Raw genomic sequence first — 23,371 nt, 5'->3', positions numbered from 1 at the left:
TCATATAGAGCCTGAGGCTAGGAGTCAAACAATTCACAGAGACTTGGAAGACTTTTTTTTTTTTTAAGTTAATTTATTTTGAGAGAGAGAGAGAGAGAGAGAGGGAAGGGCAGAGAGAGGGAGGGAGAGAATCCCAAGCAGGCTCTGCACTGTCAGCACAGAACCTGATGTGGGACTTGATCTCATGAACCGCAAGATCACGACCTGAGCCAAAATCAAGAGTTAACCGACTGAGCCACGCAGGTGCCCCCGAAGACGTTTTACATATGTTGAAGTAATAGGGTTAAAATAGCAAATTTTTCTTGAGTCTCTAGTATGTTCAGGTCCCGTGCCACAGGCTTTGCCCATGCGCTTGTTGATCCAAAAATAAAACGGAAATACCATATTTCATTAAATCCAGCACACCTTGGTGTTAGACTCACCATTACTTTATGTAACATTAAAACAACAACAACAACCCACAATCAACTATAGGGTAACCTGTCACTGATTGCAAATTGCATCTGAATTTCAGAGGTGTTAAAGTGCGGGGCGGGGGGAGGGGGGGAGTACATGTTCAACCTGATGACAAAGAATTTTTCGGAGACGATGGGTAAGGTGGCCAGAACCACAGAGCTAACAAGAGGCAGAGCTGAGTTCAGATTGTTCTAGGGTTCACTGCCTCTCCAGAGGTTTGCAGGCTTTGTTTCCCTGAGCAGTTTCCTCCCCCCCACCCCTGCCCGCCAGTAGTCAGGGACCAGGGTCTAAGCCACCTGTCCTGGAAAACAGAGTCTCCCCTTTAAGTTGGCCTGACAGCTAACTGAGCTGAAACAACTCACTGACTTTCGGTGACCGCTTCCCCTCTGCGCGGCGCCTAATTATAGAGACCATTCCGCTGGCCGCGGCTACATTATTTTTGGTGGCGTTGGGTCGGAGGGGAAGGAGTGGGTGTGGGCAAAGGCCACGCAAACTTCCCCAGCTCCCAGGCAGCCAGGGGCCACGGCACAGCAAGGAGATTAACCAAATCGGATTTAGGGAGCTGGAAGCTGCTGGGATAATCCACTCACGCCTCTGCTTATCAGATCTCCCTGCTCCTCTCAGTCTCAATGAGCCGCTGCTCCGCTCCCTACCTCAACTTCACCCCTGCGAGCCGAGGCTCGGTGTCTCCAGATGCGAACGCCCCTCTGCGGCGCACGTCGTCTGCTTGTCTGGCTTTATTCGCCCATTTGTTCATTCGTATTTAGTGAACAGCTACTCTGTACAGGTGCTCTGAAGACGAGCGGCAATCAACACACACGGTTCCTGCCTTCGGGGGGTTCATAGCCTAGCAAGGGCCACCGATGGCATCTCAGAAGCTTGCAGCCAGATGTGAAATGACAACGGTAATAAAAGATTCTCAGGAATTTTGGGGGATGGCTCAGTCAGGTAAGCGTCCGACTCTTGAATTCGGCTCGGGTCATGATCTCACAGTTCGTGAGTTCGCGCCCGTGTTGGGCTTGAAGTGCAGCGCTTGCTTGGGATTCTGTCTCTCCCTCTCTCTCTCTGCCCCTCCCCTACGTGCTTGCTCTCTTTCTGTCTGTCAAATAAATAAGCATTAAAAAAATAAAAATAATAAATAAAAATTTCTCAGGAAGGAGCACCTGGGTAGTTCATTCCGTTAAGCATCTGACTTCGGCTCAGGTCATGATTTCATGGTTTGTGGGTTTGAGCCCCGTGTCGGGCTCTGTGCAGAGAGCTCAGAGCCTGGATCCTGCTTCGGATTGTTTTCCTCTCTCTCTGCCCCTCCCCCACTCATGCTCCGTCTCTCTCTCTCTCTCTCTCTCTCTCTCTCTCTCTCTCAAAAATAAATAAACATTAAAAAAATGCTTCTTAGAAAAAGCTGCACAGAGACAGTGTTCCCCAAATATTCTGTGTTTTCCCCTCCTTTTCCCAGCCCCTTTACAGTTTAGGTTGGGGCCATGTGATTAATGCTGGTCAAGAACCTTCAATAGATGTGCTGTGTGGGGCCTCCGTGGAAAGACTTTGAGAGCTGGGATGTCAGTTTCAACTCTCTTTGCTCTGCTTGATGACCTTGGGCACCGGGTGTTCCAAATGGCATAGCTACAGGATCAAGGAGGGTTGTGCTTGCTCACTGAGACCTCAGATTTGACTCAGTAGCTGATGGTAATTCCCTTAACCAATATAGAATGTTCCTATGAGGGAAAACAGAGAAAGAACTGATCAAAGGGTCAGGAGAGACATTCTTAGGAAGAGATATTTAAGCAAGGTCAAAAGGAAGAGTGGGAGTTAACTTGGAAAACAGTGTGGGGAGGAGTATTCCAGGAAGACTGACAGACAGCTTGTACAAAGGCCCTGTGGCTAGAGGGTGCAGGACACATTTGGTGAAATGGATACAGGGCAGAGGGGCAGGAGGAGCTCAGTAAGAGGGGTTCATCTACTCGCTGTCAGGCTGATCTGAGACAAAGCCTCATGTCCAGGCCACACACTGGGATGCCAATGCTTCCCAACTCCCCTCGACTGCCATGGCCTGCAGGATGGGTCACCCAGGCTGGAAACGGGGTCAGCTTTGCCCTCCCACCCTCATTGGCCCCTCACAGCCAGTGTCTCGCCCATGGTCTTTCCCTCTGTTGCTGTGTCTATTCTTCTAGTGGGACCCGAGGGCCCCGGGGACGGGGTGGAGGCAGGAGTTCTGGGAAGCTCTTACTCAGCATTGCTGGGGCATGGAACCTGAATACTGTTACAGGAGCCTCAGGGTAGCTGGGCAAGAAGCCCAGCATCCAATGAGAGGACCATGGTGAGGACCACAAGGCATGCAGAAGGGGCTGGAGGGATGGGACACTGAAGCCTGTGGAGGACTGATCTGACCCGAGCCCCCTCCCATGGTATGCCACAGGGTCTTGACTTTGCTTGCTCACAGAGCAGTATAACACGCATCCTGGGTTGCCCATCTCTGGGGGGCCCAGAGGCCTAAAGAGAGTACGGGGGACAGGGCAGTTTGGCACCCAAACGGGTGCCATGATCGTTCCCACCCCCCTCCCCCACCCCACTACATCTACCGAGGCTGGCTTGTCCATCTCCCTGAGTGCACCTGCTCAAAATCCTGCTGAGAGCTCCCCCTCGAGCACAAAGTAAACTTGGGCATGGAGTCCAAGGACCCCGAAGCTCTGGCCTCTGACTACCTTCCTGTTACTCTCCTTCTGATCCTGCCCCTCACTGGCCCGAGTCCTACCCCTCTGGAGCAGGACAAGACCCGTTGCAACGGAGCTCACCCTTGCCTAACCAATATCCAGTCCCTGCTTCTTCCTTGAATTTAGTTCCATGCAGCCGTGTGCCCAGCCCCCAGGATTTAAATCTATCATGGCAGTCTCATTCCCAGTTGGCCCAGTTCTCTTGTGGCCAGGGAAGACCATGTGACTGTTTTCTCAAGGAGAGCTAGGCAGGGATCTCCGGGGGGCGGGGGGGGGGGGGCGGCGGTGAAGCAATGTCTTCTGGAAATGCTTTTGCTTTCCTAATAACAGGGAACACCTATCATTGTTATGGCTGGTACCACCTTTTCTCTTTCTTCTCTTCTTGACTGCACATGCGAAGGCTGGAGCAGGGGCAGCCACCTTTGAACCATGAGGAAATAAATGACGGAGATCACCCTGTCATCATTAACAACTGTCCATTTCTGGACTTCCTGTTGTGTATATCCTGTGTTCACGTAAGCCTCTGTAGTCATTTTCTATTGCTTGCAGCTGAATGTCATTCCTACCCGGTACGCCTATTCAGGAGCCTAGCCTCAGATTTCTTTGATCTCCTCAATTCCAATGACTCTTACCTCTGCTCCATTTCAGCACCATACCGTCTCCAAAGCTTGGGCCTAGAACTATCCACGCCCAAAATATCTAGTCGTCACCTAGAACTATTCCATGCCTGAAATGTCTGATACAAACTGCTCATATTCTGAGCCCAACCCTGATCCTTCCTCATTCCTGGGGTGGTGGTAAGAGGGAGCCATTGATTTGGAATTGGGCAGTTATTTTGGACTCCTTGTGGAAAGGGTCAGGTTCTTCAGGCCAGTTCTTATTAATATTTTTCTCCAGTGTTCACCCCGCTATGAACTATGTGTTTCCCCTGTGTTTCACACAGGCCCCCCCACCCTCCCTTGTCTCTGGTCAAGTCCAGCCCTTCTACCAACACACTCGATCCTGTTTCCTCTGGTGCCTCCAGAATTTACCCCATCCACTCTTATTGCCCTCTGATGTCTTCAACCTCTCCCCACTTACCCTCCACCTGGAAACAGGCCCAAGCCCCCGCCCACCCTCCACAAGCACCTTCCTTTGACCTCGTACTTCCTCTTTCCTCTCCTTTTGCCCTGAGCTTAATAGAACAGCCATCTTCACTGGTAGAAGTCCCTCACCACTCAGTCACTCCCCATCCACTCTGCCTCTATGACTGTTTACAGAAGTCTCCAATGAGTTCCAGATTATCAAGCCCACTGGACACATTTCATTCCCTCTCTCTCTGGACTGCTTTGTTGATTCGACATGGTGACCATGATCTCATTCTTGGGGCTTCCCGCTTCCTTGGCTTCCAAGATAGCCTCTGTCTTGTCTGGCAGTCCTTCTACTCACTAACCAGTGCTTCTGAGACTCCCTGATGGAGGCTCAGGGTCTTGAGACCTGAGCCTTGACTCCTCAGGGTTCTGTGCTCAGTGTGGTACTCTTTTCTTTCACACCCTGCCTCCTTTCTCATCCACGTTAGAATTTCTATGACCTCTATGGTGTCAATGCTTTGATATATATCTTCAGCCCTGATACTGCTTCTAAGGTTTAAAAAATTATTCTATCACCTGTAGGTTATATCTCTAGCTGTCCCATGAACATGGCCGCATGGCTGGCCACCAAAGCCAAGTTCCTCGGGATGACATATGTGCCCTCGGGTCTCAGTTCCTGCTCTTTCTTTTGTCTTACTCCCTGCCTAGTCATTCCAGACCCTCTGGGCTTCCCAGCACATGGCGTGATGCCTCATGCCTCTGCATTTTGATACACACAGACTGAAACTCCCTTTGCCGCTTCTTCCGTCCCTGCCTCATTCTTACTCACCTTCAGTGCTCACCTCGGGCGTCACCTCTCTGCCAGGAAGCTTTACCTGTCTGGCGTCCTGAGGCAGAGCCACGTGCCCCCCTTCTGGGTGTGCCTTTACCATTGCACGTATCCCAGCACATACCAGACCCAGTCTGTCTCTGTCTCTCTCTCCCTCTCTCTGTCTCTCTCCACCTCTCCATCTCTCTGTGTCTGTCTTTCTCTCACAGCCCACACCTCTCTACACACTTGTTCCACGGTCCCCTTGACGGCTTGTGGAGCTTTGCCTCACGTGCGGCGCTGACACATGTCACCTCCCAGCTGCACTGCCCACGAGCTAGCTTCCGAAAAGCCGCAGCACCTCTGGAACTCGGGACTCACTTCCACATCCCCAGGAGAAGGTGATTAGGTCACGTTGGGTCAGGGACAATCCATGGGAAAACTGGAGAGGGATCTCCTGAAACACAAGCTGCCTATGTGAGCTGTGGCCTGGAAGGAAATGATGCCCATTTCTAGCCTAACTGATTAAAAAAAAAATAAACCATGAAAAAGGAACTTCTAGAAAACAGCACTGAAGTTGGCTTCTTTTCCCCATGACCAGAGCCAGGGTCTCTGAGTGGATTATGGTTCCTCTGAACTTATCTGGGCAGGGCTGTCTGCTAGTCATCTGGCTGTCACTACTGCATCGTGATTCAGAATTTGGATTGATTCTTTGCCTGAACTCCTCTTCTTTGAGGGCTCACAGAAATGACATTGGCCCAATCCCCAGAGTTGGTTTCAAGGAGGCCTGAATTGGCAGAGGTTCCTCGGGTGGTCCTGGGATCCGGGGAGAAGCCTTGCTTTGACTTTCTTGGGCCGTTGCTCCTGGGAGACTCGTTGGGTCATCTGGGGAGGGAGAGGCACAGGTTCAGACACCCGGGGATCTCTGGGGTCTCAAGGGGCAAATGGCCACGCGTGTGGCAACGCTGGGAGAGAGGACCACTCAGTAGGGTGCCTGGCAAGGCAGAAGGGAAACACAACCAAATGCCTTTCCTCTGGGAGCACACGGTGAGAGAGACGCGCCCATACTGATCTCTCTGGCCTCATCCCCTTTGCTACTTTGTTTATCTTTATAGAACTTCAACTCTGACGTGCCATGTAGCTTACTTACTTACTTATTGTTTTGTCTCCCTCACACACACTAGAAGGTAGCTTTCGGTTCTTTTGTTCACCGCTGCATCCCCGGGACCTGGGGCAGGTGCGTAGTAGGTACTTAAGTATCCCTTAGAGGAACGAATGACATACTAGAAGCAAGGTCGTTGCAAGTGCGGAAGTTTAATCCACACTAGGGATTCAGAGACGGCTCTTTGGAGCCAGTCCAGATGTGCTTAAGCTACATCTCTGAGCATCAGCCAGGCAAATCTGGGTAGGAAGAGGAGAGAGGGGATCGCAAGCAAAGGATGGAAGGAAAGAACAGCCCGGTGTGTGCTTGGCTCACCTGCCCGCAGGGTGGGCAGGCTTCTGGATGTGGGTGTGCTGCAGTGGCTGTGGGTCAAGGGCCCAGGCTGGCGGGTGCTGATCGGGGGAATGAAGGGCTTGAAGCCACAGGTGTCCCTCTTTGGGGGTGGGCACCGCTGGGTGACACACAGGTGCTCACTCTAGTGTGGGGCCTCAGTACAGGACCAGAAGGGGGGATGTGGCCCCCTCTCCCAGTAGCTAGTCAGCCAGGCCCCTCTGTGGGCACTCACAGTGGACCACAGAACTATGGCACTTTGGGATTCCGGTCTGTGACGGGAGAGGGGCTCAGGATCTTGGTCAGCAGAGGGACAGAAGGGGCCAGGACCTGGATACACGCACTCCAGATGGCACAGGATCCCCAGTGTCAGGGGAAAGGGGATGGAGACTTCAGTCCGACTGCTCACTTTGGCTGCCGCCACTCCTGCCCCCTCCATGGGGAGTTGCTGCTGGGAAAAGGCGCTGCGTGGAAGAAGGCCTCCTTGTTCTTGCCTCGGATGATGCCCTTACTCCGCTTTTAGCTCAGACGGCAGAAGAGCCCCACCCTCAGCTTCCTGAATGTTCAGTTTACAGCCTCATACTCAGCCACTGTCTCTGAAAGCCACTCCAGGGGGGAAGCCGGGTTGTTGAAAGCCCTTGTGTTGAACCTGGGCCCTGAGACCTGTCACCACCGTCCTCACGGTGACTTTCCCTCTGAGCGCCTTCCCGCACAGATCTTCATTTGGGACAGCCTCAGCTCATCAGAGGTGCTCATGTGACGCTGAAGCCCGAGAGCCCTGGGGCCAAGATCTGGGCTGCTTTTGTTCTGGGAGCCTCTTGGCCTTTATGCAAAGATGCCCACCCATCCTCAGGCCAGCTCTGCAGGGTCAGGGGCGATGACCTTGAACACCAGCTGCTGCGTCCTCAGAGACCATCTGTGGCTCCGCAACGCTCCCAGCGGCGTCGCACCTCTGGCTCGTCGTACCCCGCTCCTGCCAGGGCCACGGGCCCCTGTGTGGTCAGCCTGGAGCTTGCACTTGGTTCCTCTAGGCGTCTGCTTGCACCTGAACTCCCCTGTTACATTGTCCCCCGCTGAGAAGCTCCCCGTCTACACTGTAGTTCCTTCGAAGTCCCGCCCACGTGCAGCCCAGGATCCAAGCGTGGCTTTCAGAGCTGAAGCCGGAGCTGAGGTTCTCCTAACCCTCAGGGTGACATAGATGTGGCCGCATCTCAGGCAGCTATGAGTATCGTCTCCCCAGAGACTTGACCAGGGAGTAGTGAGCAGGGGTGGGGTAGGGCTGGTGGCGAAGGGTTCCCCTCTGCTTATCACCTGGCTCTTGTTAGACCCTATACACCTCCCACTGACTGGGACATACACGAGGTTGCTTTGTACCCTCCCCCCCCCCCCCCCTTTGCTCAGGCTTTGTTCTGCTTTTTCCTGGGCTGGAGGGGGTTTCTACACAGGATGGGGAGAGCACGTTTTGTTAAAAGCTAAGTTGGAGGGAGGGCAGGCAGAGATCAAGTAATTTAGAACATCTTCTCCAAGGCAATAGCTTGACTTGCAAGGCGATTTTTTTCCTCTATAGAAGCTGAATGGCACCCAGATGTTTTTCTTGATTTAACCTCCACAAGAAATCTTAAAGTGTCCCCAGGCGGATGGAGCACAGACCAAGGTGGAAGTTCAAGTTCTTATTAATGTTTTTTAAGCTAATGGCATACTTTGCTACGCATCCATTCCTCGTGTACAAATACAAAGTTCTTGCTCAAAAGAAAAAAAAAAACAAAAAAAGAGATTTGGTTTGGCTGTCTGAGGCAAAGAGCTGAGATCTCCTCTTTGTTTCCTTCTTCGCATTTTCTGAGTAACGAATGAGTCAAACAATGGAGGAGTCTGTTGGGGCAGCCTTTTATTCTCTCCTCTCAGGTGCCACCATCTCTGCTCCTTTTCTGGCCTCCCTTGTGACCCACACAGCTGTCCTACAGATTGTGGAAGAATGTGGGGTCTCTACCTGCGGTCCTCTGCTGTGGAGAAGCCCTTCCTGCTGGAGACGATGCCAGGATCTCAGGACACAACCTGACTGCGATGCCTGAAGTTGTACAGGGGACACAAATGGGTGGGTTGAGGCCCTCCCCTGGGACAGTTGCTCGGTGGGGTGGAGGGGCAACGATAAGGGAGAAGTAAGTTGCACTTCTCAAAACTGCCCGTGTGTCCTGAGTATTTATAGAGGGAAAGCTAGCAGAGGAAACTGAGTCCCTTGCTCTGTGGGACTCTTTCTGTAGGATGCACGACTCACGCTCGGAACAGAGAACCATGGTGACGGTGACAAAGCGGCTCTGTCCACCTGAGCCTCAACCGGCTGCTCCCTCACCCCAAGCCACACCCATCGGCATGGGAACCCACGCAATCCCCTTTGCCCTACGTCCTAGTGGCTAAAAATCTGGGACTTGGCTCCTGAGTGGCCAGTTCAGATTCTGCCTCTGCTCCTTACTGGTTGTGTGTCTTCTGTTCATCTCTCCGAGCCTCAGTTTCCTCATCTATAAACCGGGGATCATGCTAGGACTCGGCCGTAGGGTTTTGTGAGGATTAAATGAGATTGAGTTTGGAAGGGGTTAAGCATAGTACGTGGCATGCCAGGAGTCAGGGACTCTGCGGTGATTCTGGTCTTTGCCCGCCTGGAGTCCGTAAGGAACCCTGGCTAAAGAGCTCTGAGCTGCAGCGGGAAGAGGGGAAGGTGTTAGAGACTCCGGTTGGGGAAGTAAGACTAACCCATGGTGAGAAAATAGATACTGGCCACAAATAAATTAGGGATGAGATACGAAGAAAAGAAAGGATTGGGGATGGCTGAGGAGGTCTTAGAGCCACTAGACCTGGTGTCCAATGGGACCAAAAGGACCCTCTTTGAGTACGTAGAGGCCATTCTTCCGAGGCCCAGTTGGGGCTGGCTGAGGCTGAGCCAGCCTCCTGCAGACCCAGATGGTGGGCTCCAAAGATTTGACACTTCCCCAAGGCGATTTGCACTTGGACTTATTAAGCACCTGCTAGGTGATCAGCATACATTTGTTGAATAGCCCCAGTTTCACGAAACATTATTCCGGGAAGTGTAAAATACATGACTTCCAGGCTTGTTGTTAACTCTATACCTAGAGGCTTCCTGGGTAGACGTCTGGCAGAGCTGAAAAGCTCGCTTGTTCTTCTGTGATGAGCACCCGATTGAGAAGTTTTTGAGGACAAACCCAGGCTTGGGTTGGCATGATTTTACTCCGCAATCACTGACCCTCCCTTATTTTCCTAGCCATGCCAAGCTTGTTGACTTAGAAAAAGCATTAGTTACAAGTTGCTGTTGTTGTTGTTGTGATTCAAATACCCATTACACTAGGTTTGCGATTCTGCAGGAGAACGGACAATTCTTCGGAGATGCCACGTAAGGCAATGAGGGCTGCTGGGTCACCATGTCTACAACACGTCATCAGACGTTTCAAATACAGGTGGGTGGATGGAGACGAGGGCAAAAGGGCAGCAGTTGTTGCGTCTGGATGGAGGCTTCACAAGTGGTTGTATGTATGTTCTTTCCGTTGTTGTCTATGTTTGGAAATTGTCGAGTAAAAAGGTGGGGAAAACACTACCTGGGTAAGGTAAGACGAACAGCTGCCCTCTCGTGGCTGGTAGTTTTGGGCTCTAGCCGAGGACTTGTGCCTCAAGGTGCAGTGTTTCCCCTATACTTCGGGGTTCTTTAAAACTTGGGCATAGTGGCTGTTCACGACAGGTTTCCATTTTCTGCTCTCTGCCCTGGGGCCACCTCTGTGCCTCTCACTGGCTTCATCCTCGGCCGGTTGGACCTTCTGAGGAGCCACCAGACCCTGCCCTGGCTGCCATGGCAACAGAGGAGCAGCCCCTGGAGGAACATGAAAGAGAATGGAGAGCCTCTTATTTTTAAGATTTCTAGACGTGAGTTCTTTGGGGGACATGTTGCATAAACCCTGAGAATCCCTGCAAAGCACCTGTCAGCCCCAAAACCTTGGGAAGACATCTGGGGGTCCCTGGGGAGTCGGGGGAGTACTAGGTCCCTATCCTTAGGTTTTGTGGGGAGTGGGAGGGGGTTGTCTGAGGAGACAGGTCTTGTGGAGGCAATGTGGTCCCACTGGACTTACCGAGAGATTTATGCCTTCCTGTTGGAGTTTCAAGGGTGATTTAAACTTTGAGCTCTTCACAACTTATTCGCTCACTTTAGACCTAGCCTCTACACAGCACACGATGCCACTGTGTAATAAGGTGGTCATTCATTCATTCATTCATTCCACCCACACTACCTAGTGCTTGTTTGGGGCCCGGTACGTGCCAGTGCTGGGAACACAGGGCTCCACTGTGCCTTCAAATCTGCAGTTACCCCAGGCACTGGGACAGGAGAGCGCTCTTTGGGAGGTGGTGGTCAAGGCAACGTTCTTTGGAGGGGTGGAGTCGGGGCAGGTAAAAGAGGGATCGAAATTAGATAGAGGAGGGTGCTTTCTTGCAGGCTGGGTGTGCGGGACACCATGAGTGAAGGCAGCATCTGATCAATGTGCATTCTGTAGGCAGATGGAGATTAGTGGGCCTCTGTCAGGCCGGGGAAAAACCTAAAATTAGCCCGACCAGCTGGGCCTGGGCTGTGCAGGACCCACCCCCCCTTACCCCCTGGCCTCCTCAAATTTCAGAAAGCACGAGTGTGTGCAGGAACAGTGTGCTTTGCCCGGGTCACCAGAGGCAGAGCAGGTCACCCAGGGCTAAGCTGGGCAGGGGGTATGGCTCCCAGCAGAGATACGGTCTCTCGTATGGGCTCCCCAGTCCCGCAGGGGCCAGGCATGAGGGAAGGGGGAGCCCCTGCCCTTCCCCTCCCTCTCCTTCCTGACACTGCTTCCTCTTCTGCTTCCTCATTCCCCTTCCAGATCCGTGGGCTCTGGCAGCGTGGCCAGAGGCAGGTCAGAACATTCCCCGGGCCAGCAAGCTGTGACCGCCACGGGGCAAACCCAACTGGGACGGAGGCCTGGGCAGGCACCTTCCTGGGGTATTGGGGCAGGAGCAAGCAGAAAGCCCTATCTTCACCCACTGCACCCCGTGCCAGCCTCCTTGCTGACCTTGCCTGAAGGTCCCTCCATCAGCCCCCACAAGCAAAGAGCGGGTGCTGACATTAAGCCTTGGAGGTTGTTTGAAAAGCTAATCTTGCCTTAGAAGGCGCCGGGGCTGGTGTGAGAGGTAAGGAGCAAAGTGGCACCTTGGGAGTTGTGGGTGGAGCGGGGAGGACCCAGGTGGCGGCACTAGCGGGGGCCGGGGAGCTGGGCAGCCTCCTCAGTGTCCCCTACTCTCTCCCACACAGTGTCCACCCCACTCACATCAGATGGTTTTTCTTATGGGCTGAGCTGTGTCCCCCCCCAGTTTCATGTTAGAGCACCTCACAATGTGACTGTATTTGGAGACAGGATTTTTAAAGAGGTAATTATGTTAAAAGGAGGGTGGGCCCTAATCCATTATGACAGGAGTCCTTGGACACCCGCAGACAGAAGATCATCTAGGGACACGGGAGAAGATGGCCAGCTACAAGCCAAGGAGAGAGGCTTCTGAAGCAACCAACCCTGCAGACACGATCTTGAACTTGTAAACCTCCACGACGGCGGCGACATAAATTTCAGTTGTTCAGGCCTCCCAGTCTGTGATGCTTGTCATGGTGGCCTTAGCCCACTAACACAGTCCCTGTCCCCAGAATGTCCTGTCTGGTGCCCCATCTTCTCATGTCTCTCCACTCTGGGGTCTTCCCTCCCGGGCCACCAGCCCCGGCTTTCACAGTCTCTGAGACAGTTGCAAATGCAAGACTGGTCAGGACGTTTCTTGAACTGCAGGTGTGCTGGAACCTTCTGGGGAATGGAGCACAATGAGCGTGAGCAGGGGGGCTCCGGAGCGCTTCCTGAGAAGGTGTGGTGAGGGTGAGCTCCCCGTGCCCTTTCATAAATGGTTCAGCATAAGCTAACGGCAGCAAGAACCTTCCCTGCAGCCTGCTAGGCGGCCCACATGCCCAGCAGCAGCATCCATTGAAATATGACTTTGGGGTTCCTCTCCCTACATAACTGCCTTCATCCCCTTTCCAGCGCAACGCCTTGCTTGTACGTCCCAGCCTTGGGAATTGGTGGAATATAGAATGGCCTGTCCGCGAAAGGCCTCAGCAAGTGCAAGCTGGCCCCGATTCCCAAGGAATAACAATAAAACTAGCACACAGACCCCGTCTCCCAGCTTCGCATTCCTTCTTTGGCAGAATGGAGAGGGAAGACCTTTGAGAAGCAGCGATCCGGGGTGATCTCCACCCCTCACCCATTAGTACCATGCTCACAGCATCAGGGAGCCCCCGTGACGAGTATGTGTGAGCGGTAAGAGGACGCCAGTCTGTAGGATGGGAGCCGTGGACGCTGGCCCGCAGGGGCCCCATGTGTAAATGGGAGGAGAGGGCACATTGTTAGAGAAGGGAAAAAAATCTACCTACCCCTGGCCTGCTCATGCCAGGCAGGCTGTCTAGACCCGCGGCCCCAGGCTCTGTCTCCCAACTCTGGACTCTCCTGCCAGTTCTGGGGCCATTGCTGCTGGTGGGGGTGGTCCCGGGCCAGCCTGTTGGCTCCAGTTCTGGCCTCGGCAGGGGTCTGGTGCATCACCCACCCTCACCGTACCAAGCTCTGCTGAGAGCAGTGTGCCAGACATCTACCCAATGTCTAGTTTCCCCTTCTTCCTACCAGCGGGACCCTGACTGGGGTTGGGGGATAGCCATGTGCCCAGGTAAAATGCTTCCTTGGATCCTTTGTAGTTAGTGGTGGCCACGTTGACCCAGTTCTGCCCGATGGAATAAGAGGGAAGTCGGCGGGGAGATATTAAAAAAAGAAATGACTCATCTGGCATGTTCATCAGCCCTTGACCTCTGACTGCTGACTTCACCCTATCCCTTTTTGCCTTCCTAGAAGACAGATTGGATGCCTGGAGGCTCAGCAGCCATCTTCCACCCATGAGGAGAGAAGTCAGGTGCTAAAGTGTGCTGGAGGAGGAAGGGACAAGGAGTCTGGCTGACACCCTTACACAACAGCACCAAGTGTTGACTGCCAACTCCAAACTTAACTTTGCTGTGTGAGTTTAAAAAAAAAAAATCTCTTCTTTGTTTAAGGCCTTGTCACTCTCTGGTTTTCAGTTCTCTGCAGCTGAACACGGTCCTCACTGAGACACAGCTCTTCCTATGCAAAGTCTGGTAGCTCCTTCTGAAATCTCAGCACCTACCCCAGCCCCAGAGCAGCCTGGCCCATGGATGGTTGGGCCTCTTCCCTGACCCCACCGCACGGAGGTGATGGCCCGAAGGTATGGGATCGCAGGTTTAGAGAAGGTGAGTGACTTGCCTTGTATCGCACAGCTAACAAGGAACAGAGTCCAGGGTCAAAGTCAGATCTTTTGTCACAGGGGCACCTTTTCTTCTCTGATACTAGAGCTGTGGGTGTGGGGGGCTGGCGAGCAGAGATGAGGGGGTTCACAGCCCAATGAATCTGCTATGATTTCCTAGGAATAATAACAGATCAAATCCTCACTGAAGGTTTTGTCAAATGTTGCCTGAACAAGGCCTACCTTGACTACTCTGTTCAAAATTTCAACCCTTATTTCCGGAGTCCTCTCACCTTGCTCTCCCTTTTTTTTAATTTCATAGAATTGATCACCTTCCAGGACACCACTCTGTTCACCTTCATTGTGTTGACTGTGTGATGTCTGCGCCTTTCTCCCCACCCCCAGGATGAAGCCCCACACAGATAAGGGTCTGGGTCTGCTTTGTTCCTTAATGCCTTTCTAAAAGCCTGGAAGCATTTCTGGCATAGAGAAAGCATTTGCTGACTGGAATTAATAGCTATGTGTCCTAAGCACCAGCTGTTCTGGGCTGACTTGTGTCCCCCCCAGTTTCCATGTTGAAGTCCTAACCCCAGGACCTCCGAATGTGAACCGTATTTTGATATGGGTCTTTGGAGAGGTAGTTAAGTTAAAAGGAGGTCAGTAGGGTGGACCCGGATCCAATATGACTGGTGTCCTCGTAAGAAGAACTGATTAGGGACCCAGAATGCAGAGAAGGAAGACGATGTGAAGACACAACAGGAAGATGCCCAACCACGAGCCCAGGAGAGAAGCCTTAGAAGAAACCATCCGTGCTGACATCCTGATCTCGGACTCCCAGCCTCAGAATCATGAGACATAAATCTCTGTAGTTTAGGCCACCCACCACGTCCGTGGTCCTTTGCTATGGTGGCCCTAGCACACAGATACAGCAGCCATACCTGACACAGTTTGGAGGGGTTTGTACGTGTTGTCTCATTTGATCTGAACCACGATCTGAAGAGATAGTACCTACTTTGCAGATGCAGAAACTAAGGCCAGGAAATGTTGATGCGGGGGCCTGAGGAGGCCTACGTGTTGGGGTGCTGGGCCTCATGGGGCTGGGGTGGGGGAGCCCGGGTTGCTGACCCAACAAGGGCCCCTCCTTATCTGGAGTTCTGTGGGCAATCAGGCCAGTCGTCCCTCTGCCCCACTCCCAAACACACCTCGAAACAGGCCCGTGCTAGCCCCTCACACCCCAACCTGCTCTACAGGTTTTTTTAAATATTTACTTTTTTTAAATAATTTTTTAATTTTTTTAATAGTTATTTTTTTTAGTTTTGAAAGACAGAGACAGAGACAGAGCGTGAGCAGGGGAGGGGCTGAGAGCGAGGGAGACACAAAATCCAAAGCAGTTTCCAGACTTCACGCTGCCAGCATAGATCCCGACGTGGGGCTTGAACCCAAGAACCGTGAGATCATGACCTGAGCCGAAGCCAGTCGCTCAAGCCACTGAGCCACCCAGGCGCCCTGCTCCCAGCAGCTGTGTGCAGAGTCCTGCGATCTGAGACGCTGCCTGACGCTCTATGGGGCAGTTTCAACGCTGAGGCCAACGGAGGGAGGAGAAATAAGACAGCTTTGGGGACAGTGACCCTCAAAGCAGTTATTGCTGATGTGCTGACCTGCAGGTCTGCGCAGAGAGCCAGGTTCTCCATGAGGAGGGTGTGGGGAGCCCACGACTCTTTAGCTGCCACTCTTAGCCGGGACAACAGCAGTGGCTCACGTTAATTGAGGTCCTGGCAGGTGCCAAGCCCCGTGTTAAGTGCATGATACAGAGTTTCTCATTCAGTCATCTGAGCAGCACTGCAAGATGGTCACTGATATTATCACCATTTGACAGCTCGGGAAACTGAGGCTCAGAGAGCTCAAGTAAATTGACCCCTCAGCTAGGAGGGGTCAGCACTCAGCACTCCAGTGCTGGTTCTCTTCACCAGCAACTCACATCAGCTGTATACCCTGCCGTGTGCTTTCTCAGGCTGTAGTTGGTTGGAAATGTTCCCCCAAACCCCTTGCACTGGGCAGAGAATTAGGAAGGAAGTTTGTGGGGGGGAGAGGACAGAAACTCTGCCAACCCATGTGACACAGATCCGAGCTGCTGAGCGTGTGGCTGGTAACCTCTCCTGCTCGCTCCCGCCTCCCCGCCAACGACCTCCATCGGGGAGCTGAGGCCATCCCCTCTGGGTGAATCCCCCTTCAAGGCCACCCTGTGCTCATCTCAGCCAGGGTCATGGGGAAGGCAGAGGTGGCCCCTGCCACCCGCTCGTTGTCATCGGTGGCTGGTTGCGAAACACCCTGGCCAGTCCATGGCAGCAAAGGGGGAAGGAATTCCCTTGGATAGTTCCCTGGATAATTCCAGCCCCTTCCTAGGGGTACAGGGACAGCCTGGGGACAGTCTGAAGTGAGTACCCGGTGGTGAACCGCCTGTGCTCTGTGACAGTGTGGGGCTGATTCCCTTTGTGCTAAAAGAGTCCCGAGGAGGGGCCATCTGGGGCTTTGACCGTCTGCCGTGTAAGCTTGGCTTTGGACTTCACAGCCTGGGGCACTGTGGGTCGGAACCTCGGTGCAGGTGAAACAGGGCAGTCTCTTCTCTACTCCTTCCGGAGGGCGGCTGCCGGTGACCTAGCCGTCTCCCCCAAGAGTGGGTGTGGCCCAGTCTGGTGGGGGTGGTGTGCCCCCCACGTCGGATGTGCCTCTCTGTTAGGGGTTTGGGTCTCGGGTGCGTGTGCCCAGGAGCATGACCCTTGCCTGCTCGTGGGCCCGCCCCTGTCACCAGACCCCAGGCGGCCTACAGGAAGGTGTTTGGCATGGGAAGAGGGCAGTGATGTCCATGGGCCCAGGGCAAGAGGCAGGAGGACTGGATGGCCTTGGTGGGAAGCCAAAGTGCATGACAAGGCTGCATAGGGCCACGCCTCCTCGCCCGAGTCTGAGGAAGTGGCAAGGCCCCAGCTCCAGGTGCCCGAAAGCCACAGCAGGGCAAAGGCCAAGGGCTTGCACATCCGGGGCCTCTCAAGCTGCCGGCTGCAGGGAGGGGCTGGGCTGGGCACCAGCTGATGGAGGAGAGCCTCGAGGGAGGGGGTATTCCTGTACGTCCTGGTGGGGCTCTCTTGGCAGGGCTCCCCCTTCCCGACCGCACTTATCCTGCCCTGCAGGCTGCCTTCTGGGCTCTTCTTTAGAAGAAGTGGCGTAACTGTCATCCTTTCCGACCCTCCCCTCCCCATAACCTGCAACCCCTCCAAACCCTTATCTTCACTATCAGATGCTCAGCACCCTGCTTCTCATTTCCTGGATGACTCTGTGGTTCTAGAAATTCAGAGCCACTGTGTTCTGAGAAGGTGCTTTCTGTCGCCCCTGGGAAGCGGGCAACACGGGCTTCATGACTCCACGGGTCGCCCGTGGCTGCTTACAGCAGAAATGGTGGGAGGAGAGGCCCCGGGGCCTGGGCTAGGGCTGGCTCAACAGGCCAAGTTCTTGACGTGGCTGCAGGCGCTTCGCAGGGACAGCTGGGCCGGCAGGCCTCACAGGGGGAGCGGGAAAGTTCAGGGAGGGAGCGCTGGTGTCTTCCTGGTTGAGGGTAGGGAGCAGGAGCAGGTGGGAGGCAGCGGAGGCCAGGCTAAAGATGCTGGGGATACACCGGGCAGGGTAGAGCCATTGTCAGTGGGAGCAGAGGGCCAGGCAGTTTCCCAAGGCAGGGACTATCTATCCCAGGGACTGTGGTCACCGGGGCTGTGGAAGAGGGTCCCCGGGGCCTACCTGAGACGGCTGGGTAAGGCCTGCTCAGCCCAGGTGCTGTTTGCTCCACGGAAAGGCTGTTGGGGTCACCGGGGGCCTAGGAGGAGGCACGTGAGGCCCTCTCTGTGGGTAGGTGTTCAGGTCAGGATGGGGTCAGAGACAGGAGGACGAGGAACTTTCTTCTGGAAGAGTGCATTGCTGCTGCAGGGGGCCTGAGGCTGTGGTGGCATCTCCCCCCAGGAGGGGGCTGGTGGCCAGAGGAGGGATGACCAGTATGTGCCATCCGGTCCCTTTGGGGCTGTGGCAGAGACCTGCGGTTTGGACACGATAACCACTGAGGGGTCAACTGCCCCAGTTTGGGGAGCAGAGGCTACCACAGCTCCCTTTTGGGGACCCCCTACTCAGCCAAAGGACTAGTTTCTTCCCTTCATGCAGTAGGTCCTTCCAGGTGCCCACGAAGAACCTGACGTGCACAGGGCACCGTGAGAGAGAAAGGTGAACGAGGCAGAGCCCTGTTTCCAGCCCTGAGGAGAAGCAAAAAGGCCCATGTGCCCAAAGATGTCTTTTTTTAAAATCTTTTTTTATTTTTAAGACTCAGAGCGTGGGCTCCGGAGTGAGACCGTCGCGGTGGTCTGGGGTGCAGAGCAAGTGACACTGCACTCGGCCCTGAGGGCTGTATGGGCCACAGACAGAAGGACGACGGGGCAAGGATGGTGGGAGGGGCACGGGATGGCCCGAGGAGTCGCGGTGCAAACGGCAACCGCCAGTAGTGACTAGGGATCCGTAATCGTAGCCCCGGTCGCTATGGGCGTAAACCAGATGTGCCAAAGCGCTGGCTCCGGGCTTGGGAAATGGTAGCTGTTAATCCTACAGAAGTTGGCTCCCAGCAAACTGAAAGGCAGAGGTGTGAGTACGAGCCACCCCTTCTTTGCCCCCACGGGCGGGGCTGGGCCCCGGGTGGACCCAGCCCTCTGGAGCTCAGCCCTCCGGGGCTGAGAGCCTGGGGGATGGCAGGACAGCCCCACGCCTTACACATGCTGCCCGCACTGCTTGGGACAGCACCGTGTGGGCCCCTCCACAGCGGATTAAGATGTCCTTTCACCTTGGTCTGGCCATTTCCACTGGGGAGAATAGCAGGGTCAAGGTCCTTTGCAACTCGGGGAGATGCCTTCACTGCCCTGGAGCGGGATCTGGGTGTCCTTGCGTGACTCCGAGGGCCCAACTGCGGTTCTGAGGCACTTTGGGGTGTGTTCCAGAACGCAGATGAGAAAAGCCCACCCCAACCCCACCCACAGAAGCCAGGGCATCATTTGGATGACTGTCTGTGCCTCAGAACCTGCTCCCTGTTCTGAGATGTGGCCCTGTCACCTACCCAGGTTCTGATCTTTCCACCCCCTCTCTGACTCCTCTCCCACATGTACCCCACTGACTCTGACTGTCTCGTCCAACCCTCTCAGACTCTCTCAAATCTTCCCTCCTCTCCTCCCCGAGGCCCTGTCTTCTCCTGCCTGTTATTACATTAGCCTCTCAATGTCTGGCTCCCCTCCAGACTCTCCCTTTCCGGGCCATTCTCCAAAGACCAAACCCCACACCAGAATTCCCCTTAATGACACTCAATAACCTTCTAGATAAAACCCCAGTTCCTCAGCAAACCAGGCTCTCTGTGACAGGGTCCCTCTTTTTCCCACCTGCCTACCTCTTGGACTTTTGGGTCCAGGCCCATTGAGGTCTCCACCTGAAGCCCCTGGCCCTTGCTTTCTCGGAACTCCCATACCTTTGTACCTGCTCCCTCTGCCCGGAACACCCATGCATCTCAAGCTAACTCCTACTCAATATTTACATCTCTGGTTTACTTTTGTTTATTTTCTTTTAAACTGGAAATGTCTATCGTTTGCTGGCTATCAGTGTGACCCAGGATCGCTCTGCTCAGGGGTCACCGCCTTGACATTCTTTACTCCCCACCTGGGTGCTCTTCACGTGGGTGCCCTGGTGCTGTGAAGAACACACAGGTAGCATGCGTGAGACTTTTCGTTCTCCAGTTTCTCCTGTTTTATCCTCCCCAGCAGTTTCTGAGTTGTATTAGGTGCCGAATAAAGACATTGATTAAAACATCTAACTTACAGAGCGGCAAATTCTATTTCAAAGCTATAGATCCAAGGGTACGAATTTAAAGCTGAGTTTAATTATCCCACCATTCAACTCTGTCTTCAGCCCCCTTTCTGGTTCATGGCAGAGACGTTAGCCAATTCCAGAGACCCACCACTTCTGTGACTCTCCTCCCTCACAGTCCAATTATGCTCGATTTATTTCATTTCCCCTTCTTCGCTTCTGTAGCAGGATCCATGTGGGATTGCGTCTGTGACATGTCCAGACGTGGGGGCGAAGAGGTGGGTCATTGGGAGGCATTCTGAAGCCTTGCTGGCATCAGCCCCGTTCTCTGTTTGCAGTTGGCATCTGTCCCTCAGCCTCTGCTGAGCTGAATTCTCAGCACGTTACAGAAGACGGAAGGGGACAACCATTGAGTGCAGGGTCTAGTGGCTTCATTCGCTTCAAAGAGCCCTTTCCTCCTGCAAATCCCAAACCTCAAGACCCTACCCTGAGAAAACAGCACCTTAGAGAAGGAGGTGGGTGAGCAGGTGTCCACCTGCTCACCCACCTCCTTCCTCAAAAGTGGGGAGGGACCCGAAGAGAGGACAGATGTGGAGAAGGTGCCCCTTTATCTGGTAGAGCACACTTATGAGTCAAAAAACCCTGTGGGGTCCAGGTTGGTGGTAGGAAGTCCTAAGCACATTGCTTTGCATAACGAAGGAGGGAGGAATATCTTTGGAGCTGGAGTTGAGGGTGGGGTTCTGGGCATCAGCAAAGGGGGTGAGTGGGATGAGTAGAGTGACTGCTGGCAGAATGGTCAAGGGACCATTCTTTGTCACTTCCATGGGATGGGCCCCATCTGTCTCCCCAAACTTTCATAAAGTAGGCTGCACAAACTGAGGGGTTCACCTTTGCAAAGGAAAGGAGGTTCTTTCCATCCCATGTTCAAACTCCCTTCCACCCACTTGCCCTTGGAGAGGCCCCCGGGGGAGGCAACCATATTTACCCAGAGCCTGCCATCTTGATGTGCCCAGCAGCAAGGAGTTCAGTGCCCGGCATGGCAGACAGTATTGAAAAGGGTCACCTTTTGGCAGTAGGGTCCCTTGGACAGACTTGGGGCATGGAGGAATCAATCCCCAACCCTCCTCTATGAACGCATTTGGCGATCTTCATGCCAATGGTCTGTAAAAGAAAAAATGTCCCCAAACTGCAAGGGGACAGAACTTTTTTGCGTGTGATGAAGTTAGCAATTTTCTTCTGGGAAGAACTCAGCATTCCTGATGAAATGCACGAGCAGATTTCTGATGAACTTCAATGGAACGAAACCAGTGCCCTGCCCACCCAGTTGCCTTGAAGAAGGAAGGGGGCAGCGGATATGCCTGCATATAACAGAGACATGGAAATAGCTCTTTCCCAGCTCCTCCCCCGAAGAGAGGCTGTCACGCAAACAAATGCCCTAAAATAACAATAAAATATGCGGTAGAGCGTCCCCTGGAGTCTGAATGGACTCAGACAGAAACAAGCCCACGGCCACTGTGTGCCGAGATGGGTCGTGGGTGGGAGCACCGCCCACTGGGGGATGACGGAGCTGTGCATCATGAATGGGATCCTCTGTTTCTTTGTCCAGAGGAGGGTCGTGGCCCCGCCTCCGTTCCTTGAAGGCTGGGATGATCAAATAATCCCCAAGGATTAGGTGGGGACATACCTGGAAAAGAGGAAGGCAGCTCGTAAATCAGGGATTTATTATGATTACCATCTGATTCAGAGATAATCTGCCTCACGCCAGTGAAGTTCAAGATGCAGGTTCTATGCTGTTCTTCCTAAAATAGGCCTTCTTTTCGGCGGCGTGCAATTCCCCAACCACCCACCTTCGCCCCGTGCATTTTCTCTTTGCTTGCTCCAGCCTCGAAGCCTCTGAAGTGCATGGCTTCCTTCCTCCCTGCGACAGCTTCCTGACTCTCTTCTGAGGCCTCCCACGCAGGCTCCCCAACATACAGACCGGCCCAGCCCCTCCCCAGCAGGCCCCCGCTGCTTGTTTTCAGCAAAGCCAAGGCCACCCGAGCCGGTGTTGGGAGAACAGGGCTACTCACCTTCCCAGCCCACAGCGGCCCCTGCCCAGCTTCTGCCCACCCCTAGCCCAGGCCCGGCGAGGTCTGCCTCTTTGCTGATTATGAGATAGCTCATGTCTGTTAGGTCTGCCTGAATAAGCTCTTTTGTCCCAGAGAATTTTCCCATGTCAAACATTTAGTCTGTTGTGTTATGGGTCAGTGAGCAAGGAGATAAGTCTGAATTCTTAAACAACCTTGTGAACGCAAGACATCTGTCTGAAAGGCAATCAAACAACATCTGTCACGCTGTCCCTAGCTTTCAAGACACTCAAAAAAGCAAATCATTATTTTATGTCTTTGTTCTTAGAGAAATACATTTCATTTATTTATTTATTTCATTTGAAGCTCAAATCTTCCTTTTCTTTTTTCTTTTTTAAGGTTATTTATTTATTTTGAGAGAGAGAGGGTGCAAGCAGGGGACAGGCAGACAGAGAGAGAGAGAGAGAGAGAGAGAGAGAGGGAGGGAGGGAAAGAGGTAATCCCAAGTAGGCTCTGTATGGGCAGCACAGAACCCGACCCGGGCTCGAACCCAGGAACTGGCCAAAACCAAGAGTCAGACGCTATACTGACTGAGCCACCCAGGCACCCCGAACTACAATTTCTTTTAAAACTTCAAATATTATAGACATATATACTTTAGAACATGAGAAATCCCTCATAAATTTGTGCCTCCCTTTCCTCCTCCCCCAATGCCAGAAAACTATTGTTAACACTTTGGTGTATGTTGCTGAGATTTTTTTTCCTCTGCACCTACTAATATAGATAGTATTATTATTATCACCATCCTTTCTAACACTGTACCATAGATATTGTGTTCCAACTTGCTTTTTGACTTAGCACATCTTAAACGTCTTTCGGTATTAGGATCTCTCTAATTTAACAATTATAGAGTTTGTCTATGTGTCTATGAAAAATCATCTATTTCATAAGTTTCTTACTGACAGGTACTTGAAATTCAACCCCTTCTAATGCAGTTTTTCCTCTATATAAACAACACTGCATATATGTGTTTGTAGAGTCATGAAGATGTTTCTATGAGCATAGGAAGCAGAAATGCTGGGTCAAAGGTGTAAACACCTAAAATTTAGTAGGCATTGCCAAACTGACAAAGCAAGCGTTGTTGTTCAGTTTGTCGATTTCTTGAAGGTGGAAAATATCACCGGGCACCGAGAGGAGTCAGTGCCAGTAATAAGAAATGGCCGTTCATTTGGGTGCGCTCACGAGACCCATCTGGGACATCTTTTGAGTGTGAAGACTGACTCAGGAGAGGTCAGAGGCATAAACTATCGGTCTGGAAAGTATAGAAATCATCAGTTGAGTGAATTCCAGGAAAGGTGAAGTCTGAATGACACAGATATTTTTTTTTTTTTTGAAGATGTGATTGGGTTTATTAATATGTCCCAGATAGCAAGTAGAGAGATGTTCCCCTGAATGACAAGGACATTTATGAAATTGTCCGTCTGGCACCCATTCTGTCTTTTGGAAACAGCGCATCCCTTTGAGAGAGACCTCTTTCCAAT

The 23,371-nt window shown here is 53.0% G+C and overlaps 1 long non-coding RNA gene across 3 annotated transcripts; it reads left to right on the top strand.

Annotated features, from left to right (window-relative positions):
- The first annotated feature begins 8,441 nt into the window (after window positions 1-8,441).
- Window positions 8,442-22,220, top strand: LOC106972308 (uncharacterized). 3 transcript variants are annotated; one of them, XR_003416879.2, is made up of 7 exons: window positions 8,442-8,629; window positions 9,909-10,461; window positions 11,436-11,742; window positions 12,024-12,456; window positions 13,485-13,545; window positions 13,709-13,897; window positions 14,213-22,220. It is a non-coding gene; the product is annotated as an uncharacterized LOC106972308 (long non-coding RNA). The 3 variants fall into 3 exon arrangements; XR_008295605.1 differs by having other exon boundaries at window positions 12,024-13,545; XR_008295604.1 differs by lacking the exons at window positions 12,024-12,456; window positions 13,485-13,545.
- Window positions 22,221-23,371: the final 1,151 nt, after the last annotated feature.

Source organism: Acinonyx jubatus, chromosome C1 (assembly GCF_027475565.1).
Source record: "Acinonyx jubatus isolate Ajub_Pintada_27869175 chromosome C1, VMU_Ajub_asm_v1.0, whole genome shotgun sequence".
NCBI classification, from domain to species: Eukaryota; Metazoa; Chordata; class Mammalia; order Carnivora; family Felidae; genus Acinonyx; species Acinonyx jubatus.
This window is presented reverse-complemented; position numbering and strand designations above follow the sequence as displayed.